This window comes from Triturus cristatus, chromosome 8 (genome assembly GCF_964204655.1).
Source record: "Triturus cristatus chromosome 8, aTriCri1.1, whole genome shotgun sequence".
NCBI classification, from domain to species: Eukaryota; Metazoa; Chordata; class Amphibia; order Caudata; family Salamandridae; genus Triturus; species Triturus cristatus.
Window position 1 is genome coordinate 96,170,683 of NC_140591.1, and position 24,388 is coordinate 96,195,070.

The following is a 24,388-nucleotide window of genomic DNA, read 5'->3' on the forward strand; positions in this document are numbered from 1 at the left end:
GGCCCCACTGTCCATCAGCACCCCCCCCCCCATCGGTCCCAGCTCCTCACACTGGCCACCAGCACCAGCCCATCGGTCCCAGCCCCTGAAACTGGCCATCAGCACCCACCCATCGGTCCCAGCTCCTCACACTGGCCATCAGCACCCGCCCATCTGTCCCAGCTCCTCGCACTGGCCACCAGCACCCCCCCATCGGCCCCAGCTCCTCACACTGGCCATCAGCACCCGCCCATCGGTCCCAGCTCCTCACACTGGCCACCAGCTCCAGACCATCGGTCCCAGCTCCTCACACTGGCCACCAGCGCCAGCCCATCGGTCCCAGCTCCTCACACTGGCCATCAGCACCAGCCCATGGGCCCCAGCTCCTCACACTGGCCACCAGCTCCAGCCCATCGGTCCCAGCTCCTCACACTGGCCACCAGCCCCAGCCCAAGGGCCCCAGCTCATCACACTGGCCAGCAGCACCCCCCCATCGGCCCCAGCTCCTCACACTGGCCATCAGCACCCGCCCATCGGTCCCAGCTCCTCACACTGGCCACCAGCACCAGCCCATCGGTCCCAGCTCCTCACACTGGCCACCAGCTCCAGACCATCGGTCCCAGCTCCTCACACTGGCCACCAGCGCCAGACCATCGTCCCAGCTCCTCACACTGGCCATCAGCACCAGCCCATGGGCCCCAGCTCCTCACACTGGCCACCAGCACCAGCCCATCGGTCCCAGCTCCTCACACTGGCCACCAGCTCCAGCCCATCGGTCCCAGCTCCTCACACTGGCCATCAGCACCCGACCATCGTCCCAGCTCCTCACACTGGCCACCAGCTCCAGCCCATCGGTCCCAGCTCCTCACACTGGCCACCAGCTCCAGACCATCGGTCGCAGCTCCTCACACTGGCCATCAGCACCTGCCCACCAGTCCCAGCCCCTGAAACTGGCCATCAGCACCCACCCATCGGTCCCAGCTCCTCACACTGGCCATCAGCACCCGCCCATCGGTCCCAGCTCCTCGCACTGGCCACCAGCACCCCCCCATCGGCCCCAGCTCCTCACACTGACCATCTGCACCCCCCCATCGGTCCCAGCTCCTCACACTGGCCACCAGCACCAGCCCATCAGTCTCAGCTCCTCACACTGGCCATCAGCCCCAGCCCATCGGTCCCAGCTCCTCACACTGGCCACCAGCTCCAGACCATCAGTCTCAGCTCCTCACACTGGCCATCAGCACCCGCCCATGGGCCCCAGCTCCTCACACTGGCCACCAGCACCAGCCCATCGGTCCCAGCTCCTCACACTGGCCACCAGCTCCAGCCCATCGGTCCCAGCTCCTCACACTGGCCACCAGCACCCGCCCATCGGTCCCAGCTCCTCACACTGGCCACCAGCTCCAGCCCATCGGTCCCAGCTCCTCACACTGGCCACCAGCACCCGCCCATCGGTCCCAGCTCCTCGCACTGACCATCTGCACCCCCCCATCGGTCCCAGCTCCTCACACTGGCCACCAGCACCAGCCCATCAGTCTCAGCTCCTCACACTGGCCACCAGCTCCAGACCATCGGTCCCAGCTCCTCACACTGGCCATCAGCCCCAGCCCATCGGTCCCAGCTCCTCACACTGGCCACCAGCACCCGCCCATCGGTCCCAGCTCCAAGCACTGGCCACCAGCACCCCCCCATCGGCCCCAGCTCCTCACACTGACCATCTGCACCCCCCCATCGGTCCCAGCTCCTCACACTGGCCACCAGCACCAGCCCATCAGTCTCAGCTCCTCACACTGGCCACCAGCTCCAGACCATCGGTCCCAGCTCCTCACACTGGCCACCAGCTCCAGACCATCGGTCCCAGCTCCTCGCACTGGCCACCAGCACCCCCCCATCGGCCCCAGCTCCTCACACTGACCATCTGCACCCCCCCATCGGTCCCAGCTCCTCACACTGGCCACCAGCACCAGCCCATCAGTCTCAGCTCCTCACACTGGCCACCAGCTCCAGACCATCGGTCCCAGCTCCTCACACTGGCCATCAGCCCCAGCCCATCAGTCTCAGCTCCTCACACTGGCCACCAGCTCCAGACCATCGGTCCCAGCTCCTCACACTGGCCATCAGCCCCAGCCCATCAGTCCCACCATAAGCACCAGCCCATCGGTCCCAGCTCCTCACAAGGTCCAGCGCTGCCTGCTGCTGACACGTCTTACCAGCCCCTCACTCCATCAGTGCCCATCAGTCTCAGCTCCTCACACTGGCCATCAGCACCCGCCCACCAGTCCCAGCCCCTGAAACTGGCCATCAGCACCCACCCATCGGTCCCAGCTCCTCACACTGGCCATCAGCCCCAGCCCAAGGGCCCCAGCTCATCACACTGGCCAGCAGCACCCGCCCATCGGTCCTAGCTCCTCACACTGGCCATCAGCCCCAGCCCAAGGGCCCCAGCTCATCACACTGGCCAGCAGCACCCGCCCATCGGTCCTAGCTCCTCACACTGGCCATCAGCCCCAGCCCAAGGGCCCCAGCTCATCACACTGGCCAGCAGCACCCGCCCATCGGTCCCAGCTCCTCACAAGGTCCAGCGCTGCCTGCTGCTGACACTTCTTACCAGCCCCTCACTCCATCAGTGCCCTTCGGTTCCAGCTCTGTCTGAGCCACAAGTACTGGTGAAATTAAATGAAAATAGGATTTATAAAGCGCACTAATGCCCAAAGGCGTCTAGGTGCTGCCAGACATTGAAAGAAAAAGGGACTCTAAAATTAAATATTAAAAAGCCAAGTTTTAAGGCACTTCCTGAATGATATAAGACTAGCGCATTTCTTCAGATGCAACGGTAGGACATTCCACCGTTTAGTGTACCATAGATCAAACGTCTTCTGCCCCAATGGAATCGTTTGTATTTTGGGATGGTCAGATTAAATGCTGGAGAATATTGCACGGTCCTGAAGGACGCATACCAGATAAACTTCCTCTTTAGATAATCTGGTCCTGTCCCATGCAGGGCTTTTAAGGCGATACTTAAGGCTTTATAGTCAGTGTGTTTACCCACAAGTAACCACTGGAGTTCGGCTACAGCCTGATATGCTGATTGGTGCTTGGGAATCCCCATCAGCAGACGTGCCGCAGCGTTTTGTGGGACTTGTAATTTAATAGTCTCCGCTGCATATTAATGTATAGGGCTTGCATTAGTCCAGTTTCAAAAGCACGAGCACAGTAACAACAAGCTTCTGCAAATCCTGCGGGATGAAAGGAAAAACCTTTCTCAAGATCGTCAATACAAAGAGAGAAGCGGAAGTCACAGCATTTATCCGCTTGTCAAATGCTAGTTTGCTGTCAAACACAATCCTCAAATCTTTTACTGTGGAGACCGGAACTCGTAGAGCTATTTATTCTGATGGCCACTAAGCAGGGGACCAAAAGGAAATAGAGTTACCCAACAGGAGTACTTCGGTTTTACAGGAGTTCAGCTTTAGCCAATTGTTGGCCATCCAGTGACTGATCTGCTGCATGCAGCTGTGGAAGTTGGCAGCTGAGACCTCAGGGCTTCTGGACACAAGGACCACAATCTGATTGTTGTCTGCGTAGCTAATCACCGAAAGCTCCAACTTTTAAATTAAATTGGCTAAGGATGTAACATAAAGTTGAAAAAGGGTTGGGCTTTGAGAAGAGCCCTGAGGTACCCTGCATGGGAGATAGAAAGAGGTGGATGTACAGCGATGCATGGCCACAAATTGTTAAAAATGCAATGGGTCTCGCCTTTCATTAAGTTAAAGCCATTTGCTTTGCTATACAATACCATTAGCAAAGCAAATAGCTTTAACTTAATCAAAGGCGAGACCTATTGCATTTTCAATGCTTGTTTTGACTTGCACATAAGCCTCTCATATCTCAGAGGCAAAGCAGAGCCACTCTGCGTGGCTTTACATAGCATAAGATGAATCAGCACAAATCACTGCCTTGCCTTATGTAACAGGGCCTGTTGGAGACAGTTGGGCCTCAGATTGGGGAGATTAATAATTGCACAACCACTCGGAATACTGATCTGGGCCGGAAGACTCGAGCAACTTCCGCCCGTTTATTTTATACTCTCTGACCACGCCTGACCAGAGAGTGATACAATGTGTACATGCCCTTCCGGGCTAAAGGCCTGTGGGCATACCCTCGGGGCATCTAGACCGCTACATCCCACCCCAAGTCAGTGTTTAAACATAACAATCAAAATCAACACATAAAGTCTGTGACCCGTTGACTGGGTCTTGTATTGGGTCTCAGGTCGTACCTTGGGTGACAATCTGCTCGAGTCACCCGAGTGTCGCTCGGTGATGAAATACTGGGGGTCTCAATTGTCTCTACCTCTGCCGCTACAGGTGACAGTGGGCTCGCTAAGGCTTGTTCTCCAGCCGGACCAGGCTGTTGTTTCTCCACCATCTGCCCGCTGGAATACATTTGGCTTGAGTCAGAGTCATGCACTTGTTTAAACCAGGATACATTGCGGGTGATGGTCTCATTGCCTTTTTGAGCCGGTTCCATTGATCTTCAACAAGGTCCACGTCCCAGGCTCATATGCTGTGCAGAACTTCCCTCTGCTGCTGCGGTTCCTTACTAGTACTGTGCATCCTGGCACAATGATTCTGGTTTTGGCTCTCCTTTTCTTGTTGGCCCGCTCGTTGGTCATTGCTCTTCGTGCTTGGGTATTGGCGGGGTCATATCAGCAAGCAGGCGATAAAAAATTGTTGCCGATTTTGCGCCCGTTTTCGGTCGAAAAGCGGCGATAATTTTATCGCCTTATCAGCAAGGTCACATTATCGCGTGAAACCTTGCCTTATTGCCATTTCCCTTAAAGCCCATCTTTGCATCTCTGAGATGCAAAGTGGGCGTTCCTCCCCAGGATAACGGGAGAAATGTCGGTAAGCGACATTTCTCCTATTATCAAGCCTCACGCAAAGCAGCATAGCGACAAGAAAAGTAGCGATAACAGAGGTTATCGCTACTTTCCTTACGCCTGCTTTGAAACTGACTTAGCCATGATATCCTATGGAAGGTGGATATCATGGCTAAGTATGTGAGGCCCTATCAGCAAGCTATCGCCAAAAGTTGTGTGATTATCGCTGGATTTCGAGCGATAATCGCACATTTGGCAGCTTGCGCTCTGAATGTTATCGCTTTAGAGATAAGCGTTGCTAATAGCACGCTATCTCCGCGATAAAATTCAGAGTGGCTGGTGATAATTATCCTCACGCTAAGAGCGCTGAGCGAAAATTATCGCCGGCCCTTGCTGATATGCCCCATGGTTCTGGTGCCCTGCCGTCTGCAGCTGGTATGGTGTCCCGTTGGGGCCCAGCTAGCATCAGGGACCAGGGAGATCTTTGTGTCATGCAGTGCGGAGTGCTGCAGTATTTGTGCAAGAACTTGGGCAGTGCCACTTCCGGATCGGCCTGCTCGGAGACTGCACTTCGCAGGACCTTATTGAGAGTCCTCATGAAGCGCTCCGCTTCTCCATTGGCATACGGCCATTGGGGAGTGATGTGGTGGTGATGAACCCATAGCAGCCCCAGCATGTTCTTGAATTCTGTCCCCTGAAATGGGGGCCCATTGTCTGTCTTGATCCCCAGAGGCAAACCGAATAGTGCGAATGTCTATTCTAGGTCTGGTTGGAGGTCAGCAAAAGATGTTGACGCAATTACTTCGACTACGGGATACTTTTTGAAGTTGTCGATCACCACTGCAGTTACCCGGCCATCTGGGAAGCCCCCGAAATCCAAGCATATGCGTGACCACGGGGACGTGGCTGGATCTTCAGTTATCACTGGAGCGGGTGATTCTTTGCTGCTGGTGAGCTGGCATGGCCTGTAGTTCCTTAAAATGTGTCGACAGTGGCTTCAAGTCCTGGGAACCACACTTTTTCCCTCATGCGAGACTCCACCCGCATAGTCCCTTGATGTTCTTCATGGGCTAGGGAGGTGGCTCGTTCTTGAATACTTGCCAGACTACTAGTCGAGAGCCTCTCAGTATCACTCCATCTGCTGCGGCACTTAGCACATCTCGCACCTTCCAGAATTTCCCTAGCCGGTTTCTGTCTATTGCGTTCCATCCATGTGCTCCATGTAGAAAGTCTTCCCTGGATCCCTTTTGGAACGACTTCAGTACTCGCAAGAGTATTGCTTTGGTGCAGGTCTCTTGTTTGATCTCATCGAGAGTGAGAGTGAGAGCTCTCGGACAGGCCCATTGAGACACCATGTCGACATATTCTTCTGTTTTGAGTTCTTGGTCGCCACCATCTCCAGCTGCTTTGCGGGTGCCGTGACAAAAAGTCTGCGGGAGTTTTCGCTCCAGGGCAGTATACTAGCTCCATGCAGTAGTGCTGCAACTGCAACGCCCAGCGCTCGATCCGCAGCGGGGGATGTGGAGCGGTACCTCTGAACAGCGGGACGAGTGGCTGGTGGTCATTCACCACTCGGAAGTGGAAATGGTTGCAGGCCCAGACGACCGCGCCGACTTAATCCAGGCACCACTAATGAGTGCCTTATTAGTAGTGCCTGGGTTAAGAACGAGTAGGATTGGGAGTAATGAGGATTACCAGTGAGTATTCAGGGCGTTCTCCACTGAACCAAACAGACTGCGGATGTGCTCAGTCACACAATTCTGTGGCTCTCTGGTTACACCCAGGCATCTGCACGGCATTAACTAATAGAAGTTTCATAATGTACTAAAGTGCCTTTCCTCCCATTAACTTAGCTTTTTTTAAATTATTTAAGCTGCACTGTATTTTAAATGCAGCTACCTGAAGGTGAAAGACCAAAAGAACTAACAGATTATTTTTTTTCAGCCACACCTTTCACCCCGCCCCTATTTTATGCAGCATCAGTTTTCATACTTTTCTCATCATTTCATACATGATGTATGTTGGGTGGAGTTTAAAGGCCATCAAAATAGAGAATTTAGGGGCATATTTACAGCAGAATTGAGAAGCGTGGTGTTAAGCAAACACTGCTAACGCCACGCTTCTCCATTCTGAAAACGATAGGATGTGCCGTATTCACAAGAATGTGGCGCACCCCTGCATTTTCCCTAGCGCTCGCGCCAAGTTCAGCTGCCTAGCGCCAATGCAGGCACCCTTGATGTCTGCGGTGGGAGGAAGATTGTTTATGTGCAGGAAGGTCCACCTTCCTGCACATAACCAATCTTTAAATGACTTTTTGTAACTTCTATGTGTGCAGCACACACAGAAGTTGCACAACGGCATTTCTTTTAAATTATTGTTTATGTGCAGGAAGGGGAACGTTACTGCACATAAACATCATAGGCAATTTTCTGTTTCTATGTGAAATAAAGCATTTCTCCTCGTTTCGCCTGTTTAAGACTGGCGCTGCCTCCTATTTACGCCAGCCTTGTAAATAGGAGGCAGCTATATAATCAATGGGTGCACAACACCCATTGCCCTCCCCTAATTGACCTCTTCTTTCACGCTAATTTCAGTGTGAAAGAGTGCCTGAAATTACGTGGCAATGTCAAACCAACTGTATCACCCAGCGTTCGATCCACGGAGGGGGATGTGGTGCGGTACCTCTGAACAGCGGGAGGAGTGGCTGGTGGTCGGTTACCACTCGGAAGAGATGTCCGCTGACATATACGTGGAAATTGTTGCAGGCCCGCTTGATAGCTTAATCTTCCCATCAAACTGGGAATACCGGGCTTCGGTTGGTGTGAGAGCCTTGCTCGCAAATGCAAGTGGGGTTCATTTTCCTGGTTCCATTTCTTGGGTCAGGAGTGCTCCGAGTCCTACTGGACTGGCGTCCACCAGGAGTTCTGTCATGCGTGTGGTGTCAAAGTAAGCCATGGTGGATTTCCTGAGGAGCGCCGCATTGATCTTTTGGAAGGCGTCTTCTTCTTCTCGGTCCCACTTCCAGGCTGCATCCTTCTTCGTCAGGGCACGTAGCGGTTCCGCTAAGGTGGCTTGGTTCGGAATGAACCGCCCCCAGTAAGTGGCTATCCCAAAGAAGCTACGGACCTCTGAAGCGGCGCAGGGGAATGTTGTATGGCTTGCGACTTCCTCGCGTCTACTCTGACCCCGTCCTGGGTGAACACGTAGCCGAAGAAGTCAATGGTTCTCTGGAAGAACGAACACTTCTCCCGGTGAAGGGTGACTCCATGTTCGTCCAGACGTTGGAGCATGGCTCGAAGGTGGCGACAGTGTTCTTCCATAGTTGCCGAATGTATTAGAATGTCATTACTGACATTTAGCACTCCCTGGAGTCCTGACAGTATTTCCAGAACAGTCTTCTGGAATATTTCTGCCGCTGACGAGATACCAAAATTCAGTCTTTTATAGCGGCGCAACCCTATATGGATCAAAAAGGTCATTATGGATCGGCTCTCCTCGTTTAGCCTCAGCTGATGGTATCCCATGTTGAGGTCGAGCTTGGAGAACCAGTGGAATCCGTTTAGGTCAGCTAGGATGTCATCAACGGTTGGTGTCAAGTGCCTTTCACATTTAATCGCCTGGTTGGGTAGGCGCATGTTGATGCAAAGTCGAATTTTGCCGGGCTATTTTGGTTTCTCCGCGATTAACATGGGCGATACCCAGGGTGTTGGCCCGGTGACCTTTTAGATGACCCCTAGTTGTTCGAGGTGTTGGAGTTGTTTCTCAATGAGTGGCCTGAGGTGGAACGGTATTAGTCTGTGTCTCAAGGCTACTGGCTTCACGGCCTTGTCTATGTGTAGTTTGATCAGGGCCTTTTTTATACATCCGAGTCCCTCGCAGAGCTGTTGGAAATGTTCCAGGATGTCCTTCGTCTGCAGGGCCTTGACTGCATTGGGGAATATGACCGGACTGAGATGCTTGGCTGTGTGGCTCCCCACCAGGAAGTCAGCTTCTCTGTCGACCACGTGGAACGTGGTTGTGACCTCGTGGCCTTCTGCTTTCACCTGGACTGTCATCTTCCATTTACGCAGCAGTGGTGTTTTGGCTGGCGTACGTTAGGATTCTTACATGCGACTGGGATAACGCAGGCCTTGGGTTAAGTCGACTGTACTGCTGGCACCCCATCACATTAACGGATGCTCCTGTGTCAATCAGCGCAGTGACCTGGGATCCGGCGATGTTGATGGCACATGTGGGTTGCGGGCGTCTCCTCCGTTTGAGGTCACTGGCGAATTAGATGAGGTAGCACTCGCCCTCCTCATCTGTCGATGAGTGTTCAAGATAGTGTCTTGGTCGAGCTGATGTACGGGTCATCTTCGGGTTCTCAGAGTCCTCAAGCGATAGGTGTTTTACTGCCCGATAGGTGTTTTACTGCCTTTGAAGGTGGACGTCGTCCTCGGGCTCCTCGGTTTCCTGCCACAGTGTCTGCAGCATGACCCTTGGGTGCTTCTCCCTGGCCTCCATCCATGGGCGCCTCTGCTTTGGGTGCGAATGGCATCTGCTCTTTCTGTCTTGACTATGACTGGTTTCTCCGCCTGTTGGGTTAAGGCGATGTCTATTGACGTTGACCTGGCGGCGGACAGGTCATGTGACCCGGCTAGAAGGAGGATATCTTCTAAAGTGATGCCGGGTTGGGGATCAGGATTAGTGTCCGATGGGTCTTGTTTCAGCACCCTTGGATTATCTGGGCTCTCACTCCTTTGTTTTGGTCGTCATCCGTACACGTACTCGCTAGGTCACGCAGCCGCGCATTGAACATGTATTTTGACTCCCCTTCTCTCTGGTGTGCCTGTCGTCGTCTGGGTTCTGCTGGGGGTCAAAGTGCTCCTTCAGGGCCATTAGAACTGCGGTGTAGCCATTGGGCGGGCCAGTGTTCGGTAGGTGTGCAAATAACGTGTACATTTCTTCACCAGCGAAGTGTAACATTAGGGACCTATTTATTGCACCATCCGTTTCCCAGGTTGCCGTAAAGTAGTTGTCTAGTCTGCTGATCCAGAGTGTCCATCTGGGCGACGCTGTGTCCGGGTCCATGAGCTCGCTAAACGGAGGCAGTGCGTTAATCTGGGAGTGTTGAGGTGCTGGCTGCACAATTGGGGGTCCAGGGTGCTGGGCCTGCGGTACTTGAGGTGGTGCTGCGTGTGTCTCCTGTTCTGTCATCTTTACACGTGCACCGCGTGCTGTTACTCTGGTGCAGCGCTGTTGTGGTACTCTGGTGTGTGCCTGGTGCTTCTCCCCTGACTTGTGCTGTCCTACTTGTAGGCTGTGTACCTTGCCTTGCCTCTGCCTCTTCTCATGTTATTTATTTATTTCCTCTTCTCCTTTGTTTATTAATTATTTGATCCCTTAGGTCTGTTGCTGACCAGCTCTGAGTGGTGGTATTGGGCGTGGGCCTTTATGCTTTAGGCTGGCAGCAGGCCCTATCCGCGTCTGCTCTGTCGCTGGGAGGCAGCAGGTGGTGGTCTGTGCATGCGCGCGCCACCGCTAGTGATGCAGATGCAGGGACTTAGCCTGTCCTGGGAGCTCACCTCTCCATATGGCTTCTTCGCCAATGTGAAGGGCCAGGTAGGGGCAGGCGCTCACTTGTCTTGTGCTGCTGTGGACGTGCGAGCGTGACGCTCCCGCCTTGCCCAGAGATGGTGAAGGCTGCCCACCGATCTTTACGGCTTGAAGTCTTTGCGAGGTCGGACTGCTGCGGCACTTCGCCCACGTGCACTGTTGAGGAGGTGTCAGTCTTCACACCACCGGGCCGTCGTGTGGGGAAACAGGCATTCAGCGGGCTGATGGGATGTGCGCTGCTGCGTTGTGGACGCTGGACACTCACCCTCGTCGCCAGTGTAATGGGGCCTGATGGAGACTATTGGGCCTCAGATCAGGGAGATAAAAAATTGCACAACCACTCAGTAAACTGGGCCGGGCCGGAAACCTCGAGCAACTTCTGCCCGGCCAGAGAGTGATACAATGTGTACATGCCCTTCCGGGCTAAAGGCCTGTGGATAATCTAGACCGGTACACCTTACTCTGCATCAAGGAGGTGTTCCATGGGCGTTACAGTGGGTTTTACCACGCAACACCCATGGATTGACAAGAGCCTGTAAATCTTGGGCTGTTCCAAAACCTTACGCCTCCCTGGGGTGGTGTAACGAGGAGAGGGGCCTCATTTACGACGAATTGACGTAGGGTAGGGCCGCAAGTGTTTTTGCTGTGCTGCCCTACGTCAATGTGAAAGGGCAGGAATGCACCATATTTAGGAAATACGGTGCATTCCAGTCCTTTCCCCCTGTGCTAGTGCACAATTTGCTGCCTAGCACCATCGTAGGCACCCTTGCACCATGGTGCAAGGGAGCCTCTGTTGCAGGCAAGTATGTTTTTGTGTAGGAAGAAACACCTTCCAGCAAAAAAACAATCCTGAGAGGAGTTTCTCTAAAGAAGAGAAAATGAGGAGAAATAGAATTATTTGTCCTCGTTACGCCTGCTCTGGGTCAAGACTGATTTGCATATGGCCATGTCTGAACTGGGGTGGCGTGGTGAGCAAAATAACAATGGATTAAACCCAGATCTGTGACTGGGGGTGAATGTTTTCCAATGTGCAACATTCCGTCCATCATCTTGTGTGTTTTGCTGTTTGCCCTATGTGGGAAGGGTATACCCAGACGTGGGTCCCGTGCTCACTACGCCACTGGAGTCAAACTATCCTGGCTGAAGAGGGGTGAAACCCTGAAACCGGTCCTAGGATGCTTGATTCCGGTCCAGGGAAGACATGGCTTGGCAGTTCGGGCTGGACTGTTCCAATGAGGCACAGGGTCAAGACTGATTTGCATATGGCCGTGTCTGAACTGGGGTGGCGTGGTGAGCAAAATAAGATGGATTAAACCCAGATCTGTGACTGGGGGTGAATGTTTTGCCAATGTTCAACATTCCGTCCATCATCTTGTGTGTTTTGCTGTTCGCCCTATGTGGGAAGGGTATACCCAGACGTGGGTCCCGTGCTCACTACACCACTGGAGCCAAGCTATCCTGGCTGAAGAGGGGTGAAACCCCAAAACCGGTCCTAGGATGCTTGATTCCGGTGCAGGGAAGACATGGCTTGGCAGTTCGGGCGGGACTGTTCCCATGAGGCACAGGGTCAAGAATGATTTGCATATGGCAATGTCTGAACTGGGGTGGCGTGGTGAGCAAAATAACGATGGATTAAACCCAGATCTGTGACTGGGGTGAATGTTTTGCCAATGTGCAACATTCCGTCCATCATCTTGTGTGTTTTGCTGCTCTGGGGAGGGGTAAGGCTTTGGCGTTGCCCAGGTTTACGTGATTAAGTAAATCTGGGGCAGCATCTAAATCAATGGGTGTTGCGTGGGAAAACCAAACGCAAAGTACATGGAATGCCTCCTTAACGCAGAGTAAGGCAAGGCAGCGACTTACGCTGATTTGTCTTACATGGGGCATATTTAGAACAGACTGGCGCAGCACACATACAAAAAGGAAACCGCCTCTTGAGATTGTTTTGTGCAGGAAGGTGTCCCTTCCTACACAAAAAATCCTGCCTGCAATGTAGGCTCCCTTCCACGATGGTGCAAGGGTGCCTACTTTGGCGCTAGGCAGCAAACTGTGTGCCAGCCCAGGAAGAAAGGACAGGAATGCACTGTATTTCATAAATACGATGCATTCCTGCCCTTTCACATTGGTGTAGGGCAGAGCAGCAAGAAGACAGAGTGGGAACACAACCTCGTGCTCCGTTCAAGTCTATGGGTAAGTCGCAGTTGGAATTTCAAAGACGAGGGACCCCTACCAGTGGACCCTGAACAAACCCCGTGAAAGACAGAAAGTTGGAGAGCCACCCCACCCGTGGATACCTTAGGAACCAAGATACCTACAAAAGGGAAGAAGGGTACATAGGTGTGAAGTGGCGTCGGGAACCGCAGTCAAACTCAATGGAGGAATACAGGAAGATGCTACTGGTGAAGAAGGTGAAAGTGTCCGGTGGAACCCAAAGGTGAGTTCAAGATGCAGAAGTACCTGCAAGCAGAGGGGACAGAGTCAATGCCACTCATGAGTGACCAGGGGAATGGAAGACGAATGCCCACCGATGTCGGGTGTTGCAGGAGAGCTGATGATGACCTTGGAGCTGCAGCTGTGGGGACTCGGTTCCAGCGGTTCTGGTGAGGTATACTGGCCTCAGACTCGGTCTGAGGGCAGGGCCGGCCTCGAGGGAGTTGCAGAGCCATCACCTGTGTTACGGAGCCTGTTGGAGTCTGCAGGAGCCCCGGATCAGCAAACCGATCTGTTGCATTGCGGTCCCTGCAGATGAAGGGGAGTGACTCCTTCACTCCAAGGGAGATTCCTTCTGATGTCTTTGATGTCCACAGGACCTGGAGGGGGCCTGTATGGAGCACGGACACGGTTGAGTCAACGGACTTGCAGGATGATGAGGTTCGGAGCAGACGTAGCCTTCCCGGTTGCAGTCTCGGTATCCAAAAGTGTAGTTCGATGCGGTCAGTCCTACTCGGTCAGCACGAGGTGGTCAGAGTGCCCAGACAGTTGAAGATGTTGCAGAGTTTGATCTGAATCGAATGCCACAACGAATCTAAGGAACTACCCACAGGAGAGCCCTTAAGTATCCTAAGGAAAGGGTTGGAATGATTCAGGGGTCCCTCCCAAAGGAGGGGCTGAAGAGTGGGGAGTATACTCCCATGTCCTTTGTCCAGTTTTGCACCAGAGCGGGCAACGGCTCCCTGAACTGGTTTGAACTGGAGTATGTAGGGAGGGCACCAAGTGTGCCCTTCAAGCAGTCTTAGTGGCGCTGGCAAGCCCCTCCACCCTGCTCCAATACACTAAACCCTGTCTAGGAGGTGGTCACACCTCCCTGTGACAGGATGTCTGGTGTCCTACCTGCCCCTGCTCGAGCTTGGCTCAGCTGCAGGAAGGCAAACTTGTGTCTCTGGTCGGCAGCAGCCCTAGCTTGCTGTCCGATTTGGGAAGACTGGTACCTGGAGCCCTGAGGGCCTCCTGGAGGAGATTCACAGTGCATGGAATCATACCACCCGAACCGCCTACGGTCTGGGGGTTTGATTCCAACATGTTTGATACCAAACATGACAGGGTTCATTACATCCAGTCTAGAGTTAGCCATCGTGTAATGATGCATAGGCACTCTATATATCGTAAGGCTGATGTACTTACAACCCGGAAAAATGGGCTCCGAAGGCTGTAGGAGTGTCCTGCTCGTGCATGTGCACACTCACACTTAGAACTGAGCTCCCTACCTTCAGGATTGAAAGGCCTGCTTTAGGGGTGACTGATATGTTTTAAGTGCAGTGACATTAGATATAGGGAAACCTATATCTTTCGTAAGTGGTGCTAGCACCAGCTTACACAGGGTGCATTTGAAGGTCTGTAGTCAGAGTTTGAGTGGTCTTCCATGGGTGGCATAATACATGCTTCAGCCCCTGGGGGTCCCCTGGTGTGCCTATGCCCTGGGTACCTCATTACCATATACTAGGTACTTATAAGGGTACACCAGCAGCCAATCTGGGATGTATCTAAGTATTTACCATAACCAATTTAGGGGAGAAAGCACAGAGACAAGGGTCCTGAGTAGTAGAATCCCAGTCAGACTAGTCAGAAATAGCATCACACCAGGCAAAAAGTGGGGGTAACAATGAAAGCAGATCTTACTTTCCTACACAACCCACCCCCACAAATGAAAGGAGATGAGGCTAACCTTGCCCAGTTCAATCTTCATTTTCTGCAGAGTCCATCTGCATTTGCATGGTTACTCCCCGGTCTATGTTCCACTGTAAAGTCCATCCCCTGTAGGGAAATGGACAACCTCAAAAGTTTGTGGTTTTAACCCTTCATCTGTTCAAGCCATAAGAGGGGCTTGTGGTCTGTCTGATAAATGAAGTGAGTGCCAATCAGGTATTGCCTCAGCTTCTTCAAGGCCCAGACCACAGCAAAGGCCTTCCTCTCAATGGCTGACCAATGTTTCTCCCTGGGGGTCAACTTTCTGCTGATAAAAGCTTCTGGTTGATCCTGGCCCTCTGTATTAAGCTGTGAAAATACAGCCTTTACCCCTATCTCAGATGCATCTGTCTGGACAATGAAAGTTTTAGAATAGTCAGGACTCTGCAGAATGGGAGCAGTGCACATGGCCTGCTTCAGATCATCAAATGCCTTTCGACAGCTTACTGTTTACTTTCTTTGGTATTTTCTTGATTGTAAGATCCTTCAAGTGAGTCGCAATGGACCCATACCCTTTGATAAATCTTCCATAGAATGCAGTCAGTCCCAAGAAAGCTCTGACCTGAGTCTGGGTAGTGGGAGCAACCCAGTCCACAATGGTCTGTATTTTGCTCTCCAATACTTGAACCTGGCCCCCAGCTACCAGGTGGCCCAAGTACACAACCTTGCTCTGTCCTATCTGGCACGTGGTGGCCTTTATAGTGAGGCCTGCCTTTTGCAGGGCCTCTAGAACATTCATGAGGTGGACCAGGTGATCCTCCCCTAGGTGGAGCTAAAGACAGCTAAACCGTCCAGATAGGCTGCGCTATAGGCTTCCAGACCTGTGAGAAATTTGTTCACCAACCTCTGAAATGTATCAGGTGCATTTTTAAGACCAAAGGGCATTGCAATTAATTGATAATGCCCACTAGGGGTTGAAAATGTTGTTTTTGGCTTGGCATCCTTAACTTGTCTGATTTACCAGGAGCCAACAGTCAGGTCAAATGTACTCAGAAACTTGGCTGATGCCAAAGTATCTATAAGTTCATCTGCCCTTGGAATAGGATGAGCATCAATCCTAGTGACTGCATTGAGGCCTCTGACGTACACACAAAATCTCATCTCCCTTTTCCCACCCTTGGTGTGAGGTTTTGGCTCAAGGACTACTGGACTAGCCCAGGGGCTATCTGAAGGCTCGGTGACCCCCAATTCCAGCATCTTTTGGTCCTCTGTCCTGATGCAATCCCTGACATGATCAGGCTGTCTGTAGATTTTACTCTTGACAGGCAGGCTGTCACCTGTGTTCACTTCATGGGTACACCAGGTGGGCTGAATGGGTGTCAGGGAGAAAATGTGTCTGTACTGATTGAGGACTTGCCTGCAATCAGCTTACTGCTGGTCAGTGAGGCGGCCTGCCAAGGCTACTCCATCAACTGACCCATCATCAGGGTTCTGAGAGTAGAGATCAGGGAGAGGGTCACTCTCTTCCTCCTGTCAATCATCAGTTGTCATGAGCTAGCTCATGTCAGCCTGTCCACAAAAGGTTTCAGGCGATTCACACGCAATACCCTCTGGGGACTTCTGGGAGTACCTAGGTCCACCAAGTAGATGACCTCACCTTTTTGTTCAAGAACAGTGTGGGGCCACTCCACTTGTCTTGGAGAACTGCTGAGGCCACAGGCTCTAACACCCACACTTTCTATCCTGGCTGGTAAACAGTTAGAAAGCCTTTTGGCCATGCCAGGCTTTCTGGAGTTCCTTGCTAGCCTCAAGGTTTTTGCTGGCCTTCTTGATGTACTCAGCCATGTGGGAATGAAGGCCAAGGACATAGACCACAATGTCCTGTTTAGGAGGTTTGAGAGGTTGCTCCCAGCCTTCCTTAACTAGACTTAATGGACATTTAACTGTATGTCAAAACATAAGTTAAAATGGGCTGTAGACAACCCACTTCTGATGAACCTCTCTGTAGGCAGAGAGAAGGCAGGGTAGTAAGATATCCCATTTTTGCCTGAGCTTTTCTGGGAGTCCCATGATCATACCCTTGAGGGTCTTGTTAAATCTTTCAACAAGCCCATTGCATTGTGGATGGTAGGGTGTGTTAAACTTGTAGTTTACTCCACACACTTTCCACATCGCAGTGATATAAGTAAATGTGAAGTTTGTACCTCTGTCTGTTAAGACCTCCTTAGGGAAGCCCACGCTGGAAAAGATTCCGAGGAGGCCTCTGAGTGGCAAGTGGCATGGTTCACCACCACTAATATGTAACTGTGCCCAGATGCTGTTGGAGGGTTCAAGGGACCAAATATGTCAATCCCCACCCTTTCAAAGGGGACCCCAACCACTGGAAGTGGAATTAAGGGGGTCTTTGTGGTGTCACCTGGCGTACCACTGGCTTGGCAAGTGACATAGGGCCTGCAAAACCCCTTGGTGTCTTCAGACATATGGAGCCAGTGAAAGTGAGCAATCAGCCTGTCCCAAGTCTTGCTTGCCCTAAGTGTACTGACAGAGGAATATCATGTGCTAGGGAGAGAAGGAAGCCTCTGAACGTCTGGGGTATTACCAACATCCTGGTGGCACCAGGCTTGGGGTCTCTACCTTCAGAGTACAAAAGCCCATCTTCCCAATAGATCCTATGAGACACACTGACATTCCCTGCTTCCTTAGCATCAGTTTGCTTTTTGAGGGGTTCAAGAGAGGGGCAGTCCTGCTTCTCCAAACTCAAGTCTGCCCTGGAAGGGCCCCTGCCCCCAAGAACTCTACCTGATCAGGTTCAAGTTTCTATAGGGAAGTTCCTTCACAGGGACTGAGATCACCTCCATCAGGAGGCTGATCTTCACTGAGAGTTTGTGAGGAGGATAAAGCTTTACCCTTCCTGCTCCTTCTCTTAGGAATCACCTGGCCCATTGTTCCAGGTTCCAGTGCTCCTTCAGTGCTGAGCAGTTTGACCTGAGCCCTGGTGACAGCAAAAGCACTGGCAGAGATACCCATCATCTCTGCATGAGTCCTGAACTCTACTTCAGCCCAGGCTGAAGTTTCCAGATCATTGTCCAATAGACTATTTCCAGGTAGGTATGGAGATACCACAACCCTCTTAGGTCCAGTTACCCCTCCCCAGCTGAGATTCACAACTGTCAAGGAATGGACAGTCCTGACGTTGCTAGCGTTGGTGACATGGTACGCTTGTCCAAATATGACCTGTTTAGGGGACACAAGTTTCTCTGTCACCATGGTGACACAGGCCCCTGTTACCATGTAAGCCATTGATTCTTTACCATCGATCAAAGGCTGTTGTCTGTACTTGCCCAAGTTAGTGGGACTTACTGGTAGAGTGGCAAGGTCTAAGCCACCTTCACAAAGCAAAGCAGTCTGAGCTGGAGTTCTGACTAATTCAGAGCCCATCTCAGAACCCAAGGTTAGCCCCACTAATCCCTTGGGTGCTGTACTGCCACATGTTCTTGTGCCAGGGGGAGCAGGTGCCTTAGGGGCCGTGGTAGTAGTAGTTTCCTTAGACTTTGGACAATCAGCATGCTTTGTCCAATGGATCTTTACCTGACAGACATAACATCAAGGTTTCTTCTTGCCTTTCTTGGTATTTTGGGAGTCACTCCCAGATGGGTTTTGGGGTCCCTGGGAAGACTCTTTTTTTATCTTTTCCCTTGTCCCCACCTTTATACTGGGTTTTAGAAGAATCCTGCTTCTTCGGGTCACCTCCATTACCATGTTTTTTCCTCTTAACCCTAGTACGGACCCATTTGTCTGCCTTCTTTCCCAATTCTTGGTGAGAGGTCAGATCAGAGTCTACCAGGTACTGGTGCAAAAGCTAGTTCTGACAGTTATTAAGGATGTGCTCCCTCATGATCAAATTGTACAATCCTTCATAGTCCTCTACCTTGCTTCCATGAAGCCAGCCTTCCAGCTCCTCAATTGCACTGTCAATGAAGACTACCCAGTCATGGGTTTGTGGCTTCTGGGTGTCTCTGAACTTAATTCTGTACTATTCAGTGGTTAAGCCAAACCCATGAACGAGTGCACTCTTCAGAACTGAGGAACTATCAGCCTCCTTTTCTCTAACAGTGAGGAGCTTATCTCCACCTTTGTTAGCAAAGGAGAACCACAGGATAGCTGCCCACAGCCCTTGAGGGACCCTCTGAACTTTACAGGCCCTCTCTAATGCAGTGATGCATTTCTGGATGTCATCCCCTCCTGATAAGGAGGGACTATCCTGCTCAGGTTCCTATTGTCAAAGAGTTTCCCCTGACTATAGGGACACTAGGGCTGTCACCATGGCACTCTAGTCCGAAATCTTTCCTAGCTCTCTGGACTTCCAGAGCCTCTTTGTCCAGTGCCAACTGGTCTCACCTGAGTTGGAGTCTAACATTGTCAAGCTTGATTTGTTGGTATTCCCTGTCCACAGAGTCCTCTCTCTGACTAGAGAGCTTTGGACTCAACAGGGGGAGATCTGGATCTCCTCTGTCGGCTTTGAACCCTCCCAGGTGAAATAAAGGGAAACCTATCTCTAAGGACACCCTCTTTGCCATCTACACTATTCCCTTGGTCAGGGTTCACCAGGGTGGAGTCCTAAGACTCCTCCTGGTCATACTCAGTATTAAGGTCACTAGGAGTGCCTCCACCTGACCCTTCTACTGGAGCATCCCCACCCACCTGGTCTTGACCTCCCGCCCTCTCAGGGTTTTGAACATCATCCAGGACAAGCAGCTTCAAGAGATGCTTAGTGGCTGGATTACTCCCTGTCTTCAGTTTTCTAGACCTATGCAGCGTTCTCAGTTCCTGGAACGTGAGACCACTGTACCTAGCAACCTGGGATGCACTAGGATCCCACACTAAAGACATGGTTCTAGGTGTAGTGAGGTGTTGCACCTTCCTAACCTACTGGAAACCAAACTTTCAGAGGTTGGAGAAAGGGTTGTGCTAGACCATGGGTACTCATAGTACGGCCCGCGGGCCGCCAGCAGCCCGGCAAGCCTTCCTTGGCGGCCCGCGGACCTTGCAGACATCGTACCTGTGCAAACTCCGCCGGTTGCAGCAGCGTGGAGCTATGGGGGCCGGGCGATTCTATTAAAAAACATTCACTTGTTAATGAGGCTTTGTTGTATTTCACCTCTTCTTAGCGCCCCTGCATCTCCCCTCTGATTGAATGGAGATGCAGGGGCGCTAAGAGGAGATGAAATACAACAAAGCCTCATTAACAAGTGAATGGTCTTTAAAAGACCAGTGAAGTACTTGGGTGCGGCGGCTGTGTGTGTTCCCGGGAAGCTGTGTCAGCGCAGGGTGACACACGTGGGGTGAGGTGACAGAGGGTGAGGAGGACAACAGGGTGTGAGAGAAGCGGGTGAGGTGACGGAGGGCAGCAGGGAGTGAGGGCAGCAGGGAGTAGGAGCAGAGGGTGAGGTGACAGAGGGAGACATATGGGGACAGAGAGAGGGAGACAGAGGGAGGGATGCAGACAGACAGAGGGAGGGGGACAGAGAGAGAGGGAGACAGAGAGAGAGGGGGAGAGAGAAAGGGGGACAGAGAGAGAGAGGGGGACAGAGAGAGAGCGATGGAGACAGAGAGAGCGATGGAGACAGAGAGAGCGAGGGAGACAGAGAGCGAGGGAGACAGAGAGAGAGAGGGAGACAAAGAGAGGGAGACAGAGAGAGAGAGGGAGACAAAGAGAGAGAGGGAGACAAAGAGAGGGAGACGGAGGGAGGGAGACTGGCAGAGACTGAGGGAGGGAGACTGAGGGAGGGAGACTGACTGACTGAGGGAGGGAGACTGACTGAGGGAGGGAGACTGACAGAGGGAGGGAGACTGACAGAGGGAGGGAGACTGACCGAGGGAGACTGACGGAGGGAGGGAGACTGACGGAGGAAGGGAGACTGAGGGAGGGAGACTGAGGGAGACAAAGAGACTGACGGAAGGAGGGAGACTGACGGAGGGAGGGAGACTGATGGAGTGAGGGAGACTGAGGGAGACTGACGGAGGGAGGGAGACTGACGGAGGGAGGGAGACTGAGGGAGGGAGACTAAGGGAGGGAGACTGAGGGAGACTGAGGGAGGGAGGGAGACTGAGGGAGGGAGACAGAGAGGGAGGGAGGGAGACAGGGAGGGAGGGAGACAGAGGGAGACAGACTGACAGAGGGAGACGGAGGGAGACTGAGGGAGGGAGACTGACAGAGGGGGGAGACTGAGGGAGGGAGGGAGGGAGACTGAGGGAGGGAGAGAGACTGAGGGAGGGAGACAGAGAGGGAGGGAGGGAGACAGAGGGAGACAGACTGACAGAGGGAGACGGAGGGAGACTGAGGGAGGGAGACTGACTGACTGACTGAGGGAGGGAGACTGACTGACTGAGGGAGACTGACTGACAGAGGGAGGGAGACTGACAGAGGGAGAGAGACTGACAGAGGGAGACAGAGGAAGGGAGACAGAGGGAGGGAGACTGAGACAGAGGGAGACAGAGGGAGATTGAGGGAGGGAGACAAACAGTGGGAGACAGAGGGCGGAGGGTGGGAGACGGAGGGAGACAGAGACAGACAGAGGGAGACAGACAGAGGGAGAGAGGGAGACAGTCAGAGGGAGGGAGAGGGAGGCAGAGGGAGGGAGACAGAGGGAGGGAGACAGAGGGAGGAAGACAGAGGGAGGAAGGCAGAGGGAGCAAGACAGAGGGAGGAAGACAGAGGGAGAGGGAGACAGAGAGAGGGAGGGAGCGAGGGAGGGAGCGAGCGAGGGAAACCAGCAGAGTGATTGAGACAGAGGGAGACAGAGAGAGGGAGGGAGGGAGAGAGGGAGAGAGAGAGTGATAGATAGAGAGAGTGATAGAGAGAGGGAGAGATCGAGAGAGGGAGGGAGAGATAGAGAGAGGGAGGGAGAGATAGAGAGAGGGAGGGAGAGATAGAGAGAGAGAGAGGGAGACAGAGCGAGAGAGAGCATAGGTTTTTTTTGTCTCTAGTCCCGCCCCCCTCCCCCACTGCCCCGCCCCCACCGGTGCGGCCCTTGGCCATAAACCACACTGTAAATTTGGCCCCCGAGAGAAAGCTTGTGAGTACCCATGTGCTAGACCCTTAACTACCCAACCCTGAGTTCAGTAGAATGTACTTATTCTAAGCTGTATTTATATGTGCCTAATGGTAGTGGTGGTTTTTTAATAAATCCACAGATCAGTTGGTGAAATAATGCAGGTTTGAATCCTAACCGTTGCACATCAATTTGAGAAGCTGGCTTAGTATATGGTGCTCACTTATTTAAGTGTACCACCCTGCACTAATCCAGACAACCCTTATGGTGATTTTAGAGGTCTTAGACAATCTTAGAAAGCTCTCTAAGTGGTAGCTATGCAGAGTAGACGTCAGGCTTAGTCCAGAAGAAGTGTAAAGCAGGTTGTTTTACCAGAATGCAAACTTATAGTATATATTAAGTGAAAAAGAACCACACAGTGTATTTATACAAATAGGTATTTATTATAAAGTACTCACTAACACATACAAATAGCTCCTACCCAGAGATATACACAATGATGCAAACAATACTTAGCAAAGAAAACATGTAAGTAGCAGTAAATACACAGTCGTCACCCGGGCGGGGACCAAAACATATACTGAGATAGTGGGTTACGAACCTTGAACCAAGTCAAGACCCTACCCAGAAGACATAGAAGCACTGGGGACCCAAGGAACCACCCAAGGTAAGTAACCAGGTACCCCACGGAGGCCATGTGCAGAGTGGGAACACAATCATGCGCTCCGTTCGAGTCAGTGGATAAGTCGCAGTAGCAATTTTAAAGAAGAATGACCCTTTCCAGTGGACCCTGAAGAAACCCCATGGAAGACAGAAGGTTGGAGCGCCACCCCACCCGTGGATACCCTAGGAACCAGAATACCTACACCAGGGAAGCCGGGTGCATAGGTGTGAAGTGGCGTCGGGAACCGCCATCGAACTCAATGGAAGACTTCAGGAAGATGCCGCTGGCGAAGAAGGTGAAAGTGTCCGGTGGAACCCAAAGGTGAGTTCAAGATGCAAAAGTACCTGCAAGCAGAGAGGACACTGTGCCACTCAGGAGCGACAGGGGCACGGAAGACGAATGCCCACTGATGTCGGGTGTTGCAGGAGAGCTGACGATGACCTTGGAGCTGCAGCTGTGGGGACCTGGGGACACTGTGGAAGACCAGCATCCGTTGTCCCACGTGGGATGTCGAGAGTTGAGGGTTCAGTGTTCGGCGAGAACACCAACAAGCCTTGGCAACTGCACCCAATGTGGCAAGCAAAAAGGTGCAGAGTTTAGGACCATTAAGACCCAAGAGACTCGCCAAGAGGAGGGGAGTCGGAGCAGGCCCCAAGTAAACAGCGGAGCCCACTAGGAACAAAGAAGTCCCTTGTGAGGACTGAAGATCTCTGGAGATGGGAGTCTACTAGCCTTAGCAATGGCCAGTCGACACGGTGCAAAGGGACTCGGTTCCAGCGGTACTGGCAAGGGATACTGGCCTCAGACTCGGTCTGAGGGCAGGGCAGGACTCGACAGGGTTGCAGAACCGTCACCTGTGTTATGGAGCCTGTTGGAGTCCGGAGGAGCCTAGGATCAACAAACTGATCAGTTGCATTGCGGTGACTGCAAATGCAGGGGAGTGACTCCTTCACTCCAAGAGAGATTCCTTCGGATGTCTTTGATGTCCACAGGACCTGGAGGGGGCCTGTATGGAGCATGGACACGGTTGAGGCAACAGACTTGCAGGATGATGAGGCTCGGAGCAGTTGGCGTCTTTCCAGTTGCAGTCTCAGTATCCCAATGCGATGTTCGATGCAGTCAGTCCAACTCGGTCAGCACTACACAATCAGAGAGTCCAGGCGGTTGAACATGATGCGGAGTTGGATCTGAATTGAATGCCACGACGAATCTAAGGACCTACACATAGGTGAGATCAAAAGGACCCTAAGGAAAGGGTTGGAAGGATTAAGGGGTCCCTATCAAAAGAGGGGCTGGACAGTGGGGAGGAAACTCCCATGTCCTTTGTCCAGTTTCGCACCAGAGTGGGGAACCAATGGCTCCCTGAACTGGTTTGAACTGGAGTAAGAAAGGGGGGCACCAAGTGGGCCCTTCAAGCAGTCTCAGTGGTGCTGGCAAGCGCGCCGTCCTAATGTTTTTTTTGTATTAATATGTTTATTAAATGTATGCAGAACAAACAAGAGACGTTGACATATTGCGTATATCATTAATAACATATGACAATCAGAAGTAAGCAGTGCCGCACCATGTTGGCGATCAAGAAATATCCCACCTGACATTTGAAATACCCGAAACCCTCAGTAACGAACATTGTAACATCATCTTCCCCGTTTGATCTCTGTGCTAAGCCTAACGTACAGTGGAAGTCGTGTTATACAGGTTTATTGTCGTTAGTGGATCTAATGACCTGGAGGTGTAGAGTGCTGCGCAACAAAGTCAGCGCCCAAGTCAGTGGCAACCGTGTTTGTCGCACAGTTCTTATACAGGGCCCAGAAGTTCTTCGGTCGGTTACGAGGTGGTAGCATCTCATGGTTTTCCGTCTGGGTGCAGCAGAACATCATATCTTTAGACCACTGGGCTATTGTAGGCGTGGTGCCACGAAGCCAGCATACCGCCACACATCTCTTTGCTAATAGTAACGCCATGTCTATCAGTCCTCATAGTGCTTTGGGGAGAGGTTTGGAATACCCAATCAGTGCAAAGAGAGGGTCTGAGGCAAGCGTCAGCTCTGTGATTCGGTTGATTTCTGCAAAGACCAGACCCCAGAAATGGGCA